Raw genomic sequence first — 15,323 nt, forward strand, 5'->3', positions numbered from 1 at the left:
CGACCACTAGAGGTGCTACACTTTAAAACGTGGCTATGGGTCGTAATCTGGTGCTTAAACAATCGACCCATTTGGTCGTATGAGTTGGAGGACTTGTTGGTTACACATGGTTTTCTTTCTCTTAATTAATTATTTTGTGTGTTTTGTATTTCTTCTCAATGGATTGTGTTTTCTCTGTTTGATCCTGTAAAGCACTTTGAATTGCATTACTGTATGAATTGTGCTATACAAATAAATTGCCTTGCCCTTGCCTTGCCTTAATACCACAATTTAAATTACAGTTACCTATCAAGAGTGCATTGAGATTGTACATATTTCACCATGTTTACAAAATGTGACTGTGTGCATGACTTTTTTTTTTAATTCATTGCATGGAAATTGTGAGCACAAGTGTGTTTTTATTTTACAGATTAAGTCACATGGTGTTGACTTTGTTTTGTGTTGTTATGGTTTTGAATTAATGTCAATAAAAGAAACAGTCAAAAGGCCGTTTTACTTAAGACACTTTGGGACACCTAAATAGTATGGAGTCACTGTTTATGCTATAGCAACACATTATCTTAATCTGATACTATATGTCACTAGAACTTTAATTATTCACCATAAAATGTAGAAATAAAACAACATTTATTTCCTCTCTGGACAGTTTATTTGTTCCGGTACGACAAAGGATGGGTGGTGTCAGATAGGTCGCAAGAATAATGGAGTTTATTGTAGCTGTGTAAATGTACGAGCAGATTTGAGGGTGGTTATGAGTGAAAGGGCAGCCGGTCAGGAGGTGACTACAGTTTACAGGTAACTTAGGTAACTTCTTGTCTAGGGATGCATGTGCAAAGCCATTAGCATGCAAACTGCAAATTGATCTGATGTGTTTAGTTACTACTTCTCTTTTCTTATTAGAAAAAGTCTCACTAGCTTAGTTTCTAATTGTTTACATTAGGCACAGCTCTTTTCCAGGTCCTTGACTGATATAGTTCTCAGAGAGTGAGAGGGGAGGAAGAGGGGAGGAAAGGACATGGCAGAGGGAGGGGGGGACAGGCTGGGTGGCACAGAGATGATGGATGGAGTGTCTGAGAGCGAGCCGTAACCAGCTCTCTGCACGTCTACCGCACTGGAGCCGGCGTAGGCGTGGAAACACACGGGGAGAGTGTCCATGGGGTCTGTGCTGAAATCTGCAGACAGATACATGAGGATAGTCACTTGAAGTTTACAGAGCACATCTTTTCAGGTTCATATCAGTATGTAGTGTCTCTACTGTGACATGTCTCCATGCTTTAATGTTCAAAAAGCTTTTTATTTTCCTCATACTGCCTGTGCTGCAGCACCTCTTTTCACCCTCTGTCTGAAACCAGAGCCCAGTCTGCTCTGATTGGTTAGCTGGCCGGCTCTGTTGTGATTGGTCAACCGCTTAGAGATGACCAGCAATGTACAATATGTTGGAGCGCTAACCAATAGAATTGTAAGTGTTACATATGATATCTAACAAGTGTGGGAGAGAAACTCCCTCCGGAGGGAACACAGGGATGTTGGCCTATACAACACACTACAGGAAAGTGAAAACCCCAAAAGCATAATTGGGCCCCTTTAATGTGTTTTTAGTATATAAATAAATCACAGGTTATATAACCATAAACAGCTTTATAAAAACATTATGATCAATTATGTAACTGTATTTATATCTACCGTGTAAACACATTTGCTGTTGTATTTCTAATATTAAAGCTTCATTATGCAAGATAATTTATTCCTTTACTATAAAAAGCATTAAGCAGGAATTTCAGTAATAAGAAGTTATTTAAATAAATACGACACAGCCTGCTCGTGTTTAATAACAAGGCCGGATGCTTTTCATCAAATGACTCCCAAGAGACAGGAGAGTAAAAAGATCAGAAGTCCAGTTTTCTCTCTGGATGGAAGTCTCTCTCTGTCTGCTGACGGAGACACTGTCTGTATTTTAGCTTCCTTTTATTACCCCGTGATAGAAGTTTCTATACTCCTTGCCGTCACTTTTGTTTCAGCTTTCTCTGTTGTAGTGTTTCTTTGAAGGCAGATTAGACGTGTGTATTTTTACAACCTTACAGATTTCTGACAGTCCCTCCAATGTGATGCCATAGTGCTGCCGTTGCCTCAAGTGTGAGACTGAAAGAGGCGCTAATGCAATTATAATTTAATATACAAAATGTATTAATCTACCTGAGTCATTGTTGAGCTGGGTGTGCAGGTACTGGTGTTTGGAGTAGAACTTGTTGTAGATACAGTACACAGCAGCCATCAGAGCGAAGGTTCCTACGGCTGCAGCGACGAACAGACCCACTTTGGCATTGTCTTGTTCTACCTGGACATCTGTGGAGGCACAAAGACCATCAGAGTCAAGGTCTTCACACATGAATCCTGTTGCACATCTTTGCTATTGAGCCATTTTTAATTGTGATCCATTCTCTAAGTCTGTGTTTAAGAAGATGTGGGGAAAAGGTGATAACATTATAATCTGTAAAGCAGGTGAGAAATATGTTTGCATGGTAAAAAGAAAAGTGTTGCTGTAATCATGGAGAAATGTAAGCTCATCTGGAAGATAGCACACTTACTTTCCATCATCTTTAGAACATGGGATAGTGGTGTATCCTCTTGTGTCTCTTTTGTATTGCTACAAACATTTTCTGACAATAAACCTCTCAAAACTGTTTTTCCCACCAGATTTTAGTTATAAAAAATAAAGGAAATTATAAAATGATCCTGGTTAACTTTTCCAACAGTTTCAGATATTATTTTTCTGGTTAGTTTAAGAGACTTAAAGGTGGGGTAGGTAAGTTTTAGAAACCGGCTCGAGATACACTTTTTGTTATATTCCATGGAATGCTCTGAACATCCCGATAGCAATGAATATCTTAAAGTGCTTTGACAAAAAATCCATAAAAAAATGTCATCTGTGGAAGCCGTAGTACTGGTAGTACAGGTAGGCCATCCAAGTACAGGTAGGCCATCCAATCCGTTTAGCCGGCCCGGCTAAACGGATTGGATGGCCTACCTGCCTGTCAGCCTTCCATCGGGGCACAAACTTATCGCGTGCCCTCATTGGTCATGTGCGCGTTCGTGTGTGTTGGAGGAGGGGCTCTATAAGGAAGTGGCAGATTTTCTCCGGTTGTGTATTTTCAAATTCTAGCGATCTCGAGCCGGTTTCTCAAACTTAACTACCCCACCTTTAAGGAAACTATCCTTGCATAAACATCTCCACCTGTTTTAAGTCAAATACAGAGGAGAACACATTTAAATAAGACTTAAAACTGGAACATTAATTAAAATTGATCACCCCTTGCTTCTCAGGGACTCCATAGATCCAGTTCTACTTAACAACATTATTTATTTTTCCACTTACATGTCTGCTTTGCGTTTAAATGAGTAGCTTCCTCTTTCCTGAGCAGGTTCATTATGTATCGCTGAGGAGGAGGAGGAGGCGCTCCCTGATGAGAGTCGACCTCCTGCTGCGACTGCAGGGTGTTCTGGGAGCTCTGGGAGTGGCTCAGTGGAAACACCAGCAGCAGACACAGAGCTGCCAGGCCCGCCATGGGGGGGGTTAGACCGTACGTCTGCAAATTCAAATTGATACACCTGCAAAAAAAATATAAACAAATACAAATATACATGCTTTCTCTTGGCTGCTCTTTCCGACGTAGCCATGTAAATCAATCAGCAAGATTGGAAAACACCTTCTCTTACGCCCATGTCAACAACGCTTTATACATATATGTTTGAGTCTTAAGACATGAGGAAACATTACATCAGCAAACTGTTTATGCTGAGCATTCAGTTTTACTCAATCTCTGTTAAGATTTAAGCAAATACATTCATTTCACAACAACAATTTGTGTGTTGTTCTTAGGTTAAGTATGAACTTTTTTCACAACTTGGAGCAAACAATAAGTGTGTTTATAACACTTTAAAGACATGGGCGTCACCAAAATCTGTACCCAATATTGCAGTTGTTTATCAGTCAGGTGTTGCACTGAAAAAGGCCACTGAAACGCAGATAAAACCTATCCCACACACAAACACATTCACTGTAATGCAAAGGCAAGTTTTATTATTACAAATAAATCTTGTGTTATTTACTTACCTGATGTGGAAGCGAGGATGTCGTGTTTCTCTGCCGGGTGTTGGTCCTTTCTGGCTGACTGAAGAGAGACTGCATCCACGACAACTGAACTCCCCGGACACCTGACAGTATTTCCAAGGGACACCTGTGCGTACTCTTCCTAACAAGCACACACATGTAGAAAATAGCTTACACAAGTAAAGCAGCCTGACAAAGGGAATTCAGAGGCTCTCCTTCAGCGCTCTGGCACAATGTTTAAGTGACTGTGGTTTCTTACTCATTCTCGGTGAAAGCAGTTTTTGTTTAGGTCTTAAAAAACACAATAAAGGGGCAAAAAAAGACACCTTGTATGAAAAAGGCCAACAAGTGAGAGCTTAAATGTTTTTGCAGAGGTCACACAACCTGACATGTTGAGCAGAGAAACATGAGTGCAACAGAGCTCCCTGCTGACACATTCATGTACTGCTTCAATTAAAAAAAAGCCACAGATACTGGGGGAGTACGTTTAAACAACTACTACACTGTAAAATATTACCATGATTTCACAATATTTAGCTGTAATATTTTACAATAAATTACTGTTTTACCACTTTACAGTCTTTACCTGTAATGTTCACAATATCACACTGTAATTTAGAATTTCACTGTGAAATCAATACAGGCACAGTTAATTACTGTGAATGTACAGGATAAATGATTACCAGGATTTCATAACATGTTACTGTATTATTTCATAGTAAAATACTGTATTCAGACCATCCTCTGTGATAACACAACAAATTAAGTGATTTTCTTGCTTTTATCGCTCTTGCTTGGCTTTAAATACTAATTTATTTCTTTGGTGCAGGTTTTACTTAAATTGAAAGGGGCACAGCTGCATCTGCCTTAAAATAAATTAGGCTATGTAAAATTGAAATTGTTGTCTTGGCTTAGTGTTTTCAGGTGCATTTTGCATTAATCCTGAGACGGACTCGAAAGCCAAAAAGAGGCATGGCAATTTAAACCCCCATGTCAGCACATTCTTCAGAAAAATTGTTGACTTTGAGTGGATGTCTGTGTAGACATGTCTTAAGTGCTCCCCTCCTTAGAGGCTTCTCAATACTCAAATGTCCCCTCCTCGACTCCTCGACTCCTCGGTCCTCCGGTAGTGACCCGGAAATGAATTTCAGCGCGCCATTTTGAAGGACGTCTCATTTCTCTAAATGCACACCGAGGACCGAGGATCGAGCATCGAGGAGGCTCTCTGGAGGAGCTATAACCGAGGATACACTGATGGTTCCTCCACGGCTCCTCCGCGGATGCATTTCCGGGAACGGTGGAGGCGTGACGCACGGCCGGACTTATCTCAGCCAATGACAGCTCTGCATCGCAACGCGATGTTTACAGAGAGAACAGCTGTGAGGTCTGTGCAGAAAGCAGAGCAGTGTGTAGAATATATATCACTCAGTATAACAGACCTACTCTCTTTATTTGCTTTAGTTTAGTAGATATCTACAAAGAGTCCATATTTTTCTAAAACCATTTAGTGCTTCACATAATAAAATACACAACGGCTGTAGCCTGATTATGCTTTAGCAGCTGTAGGTGTGCGTGGTACAGTATGTAGGTGTGTGTTGTACAGTGTGTAGGTGCGTGTTGTACAGTGTGTAGGTGTGTGTGTTGTACAGTGTGTAGGTGTGTGTTGTACAGTGCGCAGATGCCGCGGACAGACGGGTCTCAGTTGGTTTGATGTCCTGACTTTTAATACTTGCAAATACAACTTTTGGCCCGTAATTTCAATTCCCCATTTCAGCGACCAGAGGGAGGGGGGGGGGGGGATATATCCAGTCTCTGATTGTGTTACGTTATTATGAGAGTGCTCTCATACTTTAAATTGTATATATTTATATAAATATATTTGTGTGTGTGTGTCCGCATCTGTAGCCTGTTATTGTCTCATTATACCGCACTCTCAATGAATTCAAAGTAAATTTGTGGGGGAACAATGTTCAGCTGATCTAACAGAGATTATAAAATATGACAAAACACTCGACAGCTGATGCAGCTGTTGCGTAAGGGATAATGTGCTGCGACGCGGTCATTATGGGGAAAAGAACACCGACAGGCTGATCCAGATCCCTCCGCTTCGCGTCGGGCTCCTGATCAGCCTGTCGGTGTTCTTTTCCCCATAATGACCAAGTCGCTGCACATTATCCCGCTTATTACATGGCCACATTCTCAACAAAGTAACGTTATGACTCCCAATATTAATTGAAATGCTTTTATGGATTTAGAAAATGATTTTATTGATTTAAAAAATAGTTTTATGTATTGATTTAAATTGACATGCATCCGCGAAGAAAAATAGTCCGATGTTACTGTTTGAACTAACGTAGCAACGGCAGGAACTGCTTCGATAGCGTTTTTGAGGAGCTTTCTGATTACAGATTTGAAAACATCGCTGCTTGCTTTAAAAGTAGCACAATTCATTATGTCAAACCTTGGAAAGTATCTCGATATCCCTGCCCTAATGCCAAAGTAACTGCACACTGTATGTTTTGCCATTTGATGTCTATGTCTGGACCGCTGCGTAAAAAGGAGGGTTTCTGCCCGTTACTTCTCCGCTGTTTTCTTGTCCCTCTTGTCTTTTTCTTTTCTTCACTGGGGACTCATCAGCCACTAACCATTACTCCAAATTACTGTGCTCTCCAAATATATTAAAATGAATGTTAAAATCCTCCATGTTGCTATCACACGCCAGCGGAAAACTAAAGACAATCAGACAGTTTGCTTGCTTTTCAAACTGTTACATTTGAAAAACAGTGAGAGCGTCTCTTGTCAGTTTGAAAAGCCAACGGTAGGACCTGCTTGCGTTTTTGAGGAGCTTTTTGATTACAGATTTGAAAACATCGCTCCTTGCTTTAAAAGTAGCACAATTCATGATGTCAAACCTTGGAAAGTATCTAGATATCCCTGCCCTAATGACAAAGTAACTGGCAAGTGAATATGTGTCGCCGTTTGATGTCTATGTCTGGACCGCTGCGTAAAAAGGAGGGTTTGTGCCCCGTTACTTCTCCGCTGTTTTTCTTGTCCCAGTTCGAAAAGCAAACTGCATGCAGTTTGCTTTTCGGCCCAACTGTATACAGTTAAATCGACCGGACTTCTTTCTGAAGATGTGAGCGTCCTTAACAACGGTCAATAAGTCCTTGACAGCGGTCTGTCTGTTCGGTATTAACAACGTGTCACGTGTTCTGAATTGACCAATCAGAATCGAGTATTCAACTAAGCCATGTAATAACACGTAATAATGAACGGACGTCGCTTTAATATGACCGCTCAGAGGAGAGGAGTTCTCATTTCTTTAAACGTCTGCTGCTTCCCCTCCTCTCTCCTCGGTTCCCCTCCTCGGTCCTCCGCTCGCATCTCCTGTGGGCGGGTCTAACCCCCTAAACGCACCAGGAGCGTCTGCGCCGCGTTACGTTGCGGCTGCGCCGCGCTGCGACCTCCTCCTGCGACCTGACACACCAGGCGCGTTTCAAAACGTTGCGGAAGCGGAGCGTCGTGTGTGCAGCCTGCAGTTCTTCTTCTTCTTCTTCTTCTTCTCTTTAATGGCGAATCGCTTCCACTTGGAGCATATATCGCCACCTACTGTTGAGTTATTAAATGTTCATATTAAATCCTTATCCTCAAACTAGTGCTTTTGAGGAATTTGAAGATCAGCTTGTTCGCTTCATTTCTTGATTTACTTTACATATATTGACTTGAAATCCATGTCCTTGATGTTGAGTTGTTCCAGTGCAGTTTTCAGAATGAGTCTTTGCCTTGTATATTCCGGGCAGCTAACAAATACATGATGTATTGTCTCTGGTTGTTGGCAACCATCACAATTGCCATTTGGATGTTTTCCAATCAGATGCAGTGATGAGTTTAATCCAGAGTGACCCAATGTTATCCTGCTGTTAATGCTCTGTTCTCTTCTACTACTCCCCCAAGTGCTTCCTGTTCCCACTTCCCTTTGTATCTGGTATAAATGTCTTTGATGTTAGCCTCGCAGTTGTTGTTGATTTTGGAATATTTCCTTGACATTTGTACTTCTACAAGTAGTAGGCTACGTAGTTAAATAGTTTATGTTTGAGTCTGTTTAAATCGGGTTTATTGTTGTTATTTCCTATGTTGTTGTGTTGTAGACTACAGACACAGTTAATAATAATTGTAATATTCCAGTTATAAACGACATGAATCAAAGATGTGTTGCTGTATTTTAGTGGTAAAAAAATATGCATTCATCATCATAATTATTCTATATATATATAATTTACAGTGCCTGTAAACCGGAGGAGAACGCTGGCATGTATTCTCATACTTGAAAGACTACGGGGGGATGGGGGGAGGAGGGGGAGCCGGTTTTGGGTGCACCCCCTCAACCAGCAAAGGAGACAACAAGGTAATTTTCATCACCTCGTGGCTGAGCTGAGGCTGGATAGCCAACGACATCACCAATATTTTCGGATGAGTGCAGAGCAGATGGATGAACTGCTGTCCCTCCTGGGCCCTGAACTGATCAGACAATCCACAAATTACAGAGCTGCCATTGAACCAAAGCAGAGACTGGCTGTTGCACTTAGGTCAAATGCCCATTTCACAGACAATACATCACTGACCACACATTTAATAAACGTTTTATTTTTTAACAATTTCACCCCAAACAACACTTTAAACAGAAACATCAAATATAAACAATCAACACAAAAAAAGTAACTATTTACAGTAAAAAAAACAATGAACTCAATTGCTCAACTATTGTTCGTAAAAAGACTCCTGCCAAGCTGAGCTACTGCTGGAGGACAGCATGTCTGATGGCCTTGTAGGTGTTGATTGGGCGCGTGGGGGTTGGGGTACACTTGGCCGAAAGGCTACTGGCCTGGAGGTGTGAATGGAATGTTGAGTGGCGGGGGGATGATCAATGGGCTGCCAATGTTGCTGGTGTTGGCTGTCTCTTTCCAAGTTGTGGAAGGTGTTTAAAATACAGACTTTTGCCTGATGTTTTCTGTCTTTGTCCAGTCTTTGCAACATGGGCACAAGACTGAGAGCAAAGTAGTATGACTCCTCTAATTCTGAGTCTGGCATGTGTGGTGCAGTTGGAGGTTCCTGCAGTAGAGATATCAGCTGCTCTCCAAGGTCTGTGCTCTGTGGCCTCCTCCTTGTGTCCCGTGTGGAACGCTGGGCCGCTGCTGGTGTGGAAATGGGATCCCTGGGGCTACGGGACCTAGGGGGCCTTTGCCTCTCTGCAGAGGTTGTGGGTACCAGAGGTGGTGGGGCTGTAGGTGGTGGGGCTGGAGATCCACATGCTGTCCTGGCATGTTCCTCTGTTTCCAATGACAGGGGTGTAGATGCTCTCTCCATGTCTTCTACAGGGGAAGGATTGCTCAAGCTGCTTTTTGAACTATATGAAAAGAAACAACATGAAAACAATTAAAACCTTTTTTCTGGGGATTAATTTATGCAATAGGAACATATTTATGTAATTTAAAATAAAGTCTTTCATACCCTTTGCAATACATCATCACAAATTACAAAATTATATAAATTAAAATATGTGCATACATACCTCCTTTGCTGTACATAGGGCAAAAGGAAGGACATTATGTCTGTATACTTCCAGCCCTTTTGCGTGCCGCCTGCAGATCCACTTGGGAGAGATTTCTTCCTGTTTTTAACAAAAGCATCCCGAAGTGACTTCCATCGTGCCTTGCAAATGTCGACTGAAACAAAGAATAGATTGAGATTAATAACATGATTTCACATATTTTTCTTTGCTTTTTTTTACCCTTCAGATACTTGGCTTCCAGGGACTCATTGGTCAGCCTAGCATTCAGCTATAGCCTAGGATGCGCTACTGTGTATGTAATACAATTTATAATAAATGGTTTTGTCTGACAAATGACTGCCAAATTATTCTTGTCTGTCCTCACAATTGATCTGACTATAAATGCAAGATTTTCCACCACAGCATACTGTATTTAAACATTATTGAGAGTATTTTGGGTAGTTGTTATAACACATGAATAAAAACAAACTATAATACAAAAATATAATATCATTATAAAGAGTTAAACACAACTGTATTGATCCCTGGGCGAAATTCACAAGATAAAGTATAGTTAAAAAATCAATATTTATAAAAATATAAATACAAAATAATAATAATATAATAATATTATAATCTTGATATAGGAAATAAGATCTTACTTTATTGTGAAATGCAAGTTTACTGAACAGTTTTTTAACGACTTTCACAAGATGTGAAACTACTGAATGGCTCTGTACTGTACCTACAAGTATTAATTAACTTTAAAACATTAATATGTAGTTGTTACCTTCCACTCCACAAACTGCAGCGACTAAAAACCAGGCCTTGTCCTTTCTGATGTTGTCCTTGTAAAAAGCATTGGTTACATCGTATAAAATGGTGTTTCTCCACTTCCATTATGAACACCTCGTCGTCCATTGTGCGTATCGTAGTAGAGGTGTTGTGATGAAGGAGGGGGGTCTGCTAAATTAGTATATATGCGGGATGGGCCTGGCCCGGATGCTCACCTTTCCACTTCCTGCGAGGGGGGGGCTGCCTGCCTGACCTTACCTTACGGCTGCGCCGCGGCAAAAATAGGATTCATCCTAATTTTAGAGAAGCGCTGCGCCGAGCCGCTTCTGGGACGCGTCTGAGCCGTAACGCGGCGCGTGTGGTGGAACAGCACCCATTGACTAGAGTGGCCGCGATCCTTACGACCGCCGCGGCCGTAACGCGGCGCAGACGCTCCTGGTGCGTTTAGGGGGTAAGTCTCGAGGAGGGGAGTCGAGGAGGGGAGTCGAGGAGGGGAAATTTGAGTATTGAGAAGCCTCTCTTGTTTTCTGTCTCCCTGGCTCCGCCTCTGCCCAGGTGCACCTGGTCTGCCCCTGGCTCCGCCTCTGACCAGGTGTTCCAAATTCCACTCAGCCATGTGTATATATAAAGAGAAGCTGGAGGAGAAGGATGTCTCGCCTATCCTAACGCCGGAGACACTGTCCTTAGCATACCTCTTTGCCATTCTGAGCTGTAGGCCATATTTTTGCAGATGTGTTTATGTTTAGCCTGGAGGACCTGGTAGTCCAGTTTTCGCGGCTTTATTTTGTTTCCCATAGGGTTTATATTTGATTTTTGGTTAGGGGGAGCTCTGGGTCCTACGGTCCGTGGTGTGGCTGGTTCGGGTTCCCTCCTTCTGTTTGTTCCTTTTGGCCAGTCCTCCAGACCTCTTTTTGTTTCCCGTTTCGCTTGTGTGAGCAAACGGCTGATTATCAATAAATGCTCGTTACCAAGTACCGGTTATTGCGTGTATTCTTTCATGTTGCGGGTCTCAGCACAAGCCACTACCGCGGAGTAGAGGTTGGGGCCGTAACAACATTTCCAAGACACTGTGAAAGTTTGCACTTCAATGGAGTAATACAAAGTTAAAATGGGCATTTTCTTTGTTGATTGAGCTGATTGAATTGTGTAGTTATGGTAAAATCCCAGTCAAATTTACAATATATTATCATATTATTTAGATGTGTATATTTACAGTAAATTACTGACTACTGTGTTGCATTACTTCTACAGTAATAGTGTGAACATACAGGTAATTACTGTAATTTCTGTACAGCAAGGTACCATAATACCACAGCTCTGTACTGCTATATCACAGTAATTCCATGGGCATGGCAACTGTAAAGTCACAGTATTTAGTTGTACTTTTATTCTAATTAACTGTAAAATATATACAGTAAATTACTGTGAAATATTTACAGTCAATTACTATGAAATATTTACAGTCAATGATGGAGATTTGAGTGGACAACTAGTCCGCTTTTTCAAATCTCCGCGCGTCCCTAAACAAGCTGGTTATATTACAGGAAGGAGTCCAGAGCATACAATTAACCGTTAAACAATAATCCACTTTAATGGTAATATAACAATGCAATACAATCAATACATTACCATACAAAACCATATCATATCATATGTATAATGTCAGGAGTAGGCCCACTCCTGGCCCCTGCCCACAGGCCGCCACGACCTTCCAGTCCGAGCGGCGCGAGAAGAGAGAGAGAGCAAAAGGCTGAATAGGCTTTCATCCCAACAGAAACAGGAAGGGGTGGAGTTTAACTGGTCATCTTTTCCGGTCATCTCAAACAAACACCTCTGACATTTCACTGTCTCCTATGTCTGCAGCCTCCACACATGCACACATCCCCCCCACATTCCAGAGACCACAGTGGGGTCTTGCTCCACCTCCCCCACAGAGTAATAAAACCCTTAACAGTCCTTTGTCTACCGCCATTTTAGTCCTCACATTTATGAAAGGATGAAACAGATAAATCAATATAAAACACAAACCCAGGTATTGTTTGAACAGTATTCACTTAACTGCTACTATTTGATAATTACCAGAGGAACTCAAAGGACCTCTTTTAATATCTGGAAATTGCAACAAGACTTTCTGCCATTTTCAAATGTAACACACTTCTTAAATATCAGATGCTGCAATCCCCCTTTTGCACTCTCCTAAAAGAGTGCAACTTACACAAGGCACTTGAAACATAACTATTGTCATTCCTCTCCAATATCATCAGAAACTGAGATCCAAAGTATTTGAAATCGTGAAGGAACAGAACATCTCTTCCCATGGCAGTGAAGGAACCATGAGGGGGCAGCTGAGTGCTAAGAAGTGGTCTCCTGGTGGTGAATCATCAGCCCGCCTGCCCGCCCCCCCCAAAGGAATAGCCCACACGACAGCTGATAGGGAGGGGGAGATGCGGCTTTCCCTTCACGGGTGGAACTGATCAGAGAGAAGTAGACTCCTCTGCTGCCTCGACAAGTCCCCCAAAATCGCAGTACCTCTTCACACCACTGTTGCCTTGACAACGAGGCACAAGCATAATGTCAATATCTCCTCAGAGATGCATTCTTTGCACACTTCTTCTGTTCGCAGTGAGCAACTCTTCACCAACACACTGATTCAGAGAACCCAAAAGGTGGTGCAGAACTATCCAATGCTGCTGCAATCACAGCCATTCTACTGAGAAAAACTCAATTTAAATCTCTCTCCCAACGGGTTACAAAATAAAACGGCTGAGTGTCTATATGGTCAGGAATGCTGAAACATGTGAATGTTAAAACAAATCAATGGCAGTAGTCTACCCAGATTCTTTACTCCATTAAAAGTAGTAAAACCACATCATAAAATCTCTTTTTTATCTTTAGAAACCATGAGGAATGACAGTTCTCATAAAACACTATTCTTCCTTACTTCAGTTCTAAATCAATTGAGCCAGACAGGAAACCCCCTTTAACCACTTGCTTATACTATTCTTTTGAAATTGTTTATCTAAGTTGTGTTACAAGCAGGTTAGATCTGTAATGAATTAAAATCAATATTTAAGGACGTAATATAAGTTAAATATATTGTTAAGCTAATTGCTGTTTTATTGTGAAGGCATCTCTGGCGAACAGCGGCCTTTGGCTTTTATTTTGAAAGGCCGTTCCGGAACAGTGAGTCCGATTTCTAGAAACACGGCAAGTTAACAATCGTTCTAATGCATTAACTATAGTCGTGAAAGAGACAAGGAGGGGGAAGGCGTGTGGAAGCAAGCAATGAACTGAAAATGCCACCAATCCTCTGTTTTAACGTGATGGCGCACATTGAAAACCGAAGCGGGCATAAGCACCCCTGTCATATACTGAGAAGCGTCCAAAAACCCTTCTGCTTATCACTTAGGCTACTACTTTTTGTTTTATTCATAACCTAAAAATACAATTGTGATGAATAGCTTGCTCTTGTACCATTACATTTACCAACATAAAACAAGGTCTTTACTAATCAACAATGACAACCTACAGACAGCTTATTTATTTAAATATACAAGCCTTTTCTTTCACTCCCTGTTTGATTCCACTTAAAATCAATCTCTTAATCTGTTCCCATATTGACTTTGCTTTTATTTATCTGACTTAATTAATATGTGTTCACTTGTCTATTGTCGTCGTTAACGTGCTTCCCCCCCTTTCAGCCACTAGATGGCAGCAGCAGAGCACAAATGAGCTTCACTCTTCTGAGTGCATTGTCTGTGCTCACACAAGTATTTTAGGCAAAAATCACACAGATTTATTCCCCGTACAGTTTGTCCAGCTTGACAATGTGATGTTTACGTCAGCCTTTCAAATAAATGTTTACAGACAAGGGAAACGAGAGCCGGTCCCGTCACAATTACGGTGACGTTTGCGTTCTCTCCCCTGAATTGAACAAATAGCAGACCGCTGGCACTTTAGCTTATGGCCTCAGTCTGCTATTGAACCTCAGTTTTAAACGGCGACTCGCTCTGAAATATCGAATTTCCAGGCTTCGTCGTGTAGGAATTTCACCTCCCAACCCACGAACTGCACCGTTTCCACGCCACTCAGGAATAAACTACCTGAGATCCACGCCAAACCGCTTCATATCTCGTCACGCAGGACTCTCTGTCTACCTTGCGATCAACGTTCACGTGTTTTATATAACTTTCCTAACATAGTAAATATGCATTGTATATTCCATTTAAACTTCAAAAACACTGTGAAACGCCTACAGACAATCCTACAGTTTTGTTACCGTATTTGTAGTGGCAGGGCCCTGCTTATTTGTCTGAGGTGTCTAAAAGTGTTTGTTCCCGACACATTCCGGTCGCCTGAATCCTTCCACAGCTCTGTTTATTCAGACACGTCGGGGCACCATTTGATGGAGATTTGAGTGGACAACTAGTCCGCTTTTTCAAATCTCCGCGCGTCCCTAAACAAGCTGGTTATATTACAGGAAGGAGTCCAGAGCATACAATTAACCGTTAAACAATAATCCACTTTAATGGTAATATAACAATGCAATACAATCAATACATTACCATACAAAACCATATCATATCATATGTATAATGTCAGGAGTAGGCCCACTCCTGGCCCCTGCCCACAGGCCGCCACGACCTTCCAGTCCGAGCGGCGCGAGAAGAGAGAGAGAGCAAAAGGCTGAATAGGCTTTCATCCCAACAGAAACAGGAAGGGGTGGAGTTTAACTGGTCATCTTTTCCGGTCATCTCAAACAAACACCTCTGACATTTCACTGTCTCCTATGTCTGCAGCCTCCACACATGCACACATCCCCCCCACATTCCAGAGACCACAGTGGGGTCTTGCTCCACCTCCCCCACAGAG

Source organism: Pseudochaenichthys georgianus, chromosome 19 (genome assembly GCF_902827115.2).
Source record: "Pseudochaenichthys georgianus chromosome 19, fPseGeo1.2, whole genome shotgun sequence".
Classification (NCBI taxonomy): domain Eukaryota; kingdom Metazoa; phylum Chordata; class Actinopteri; order Perciformes; family Channichthyidae; genus Pseudochaenichthys; species Pseudochaenichthys georgianus.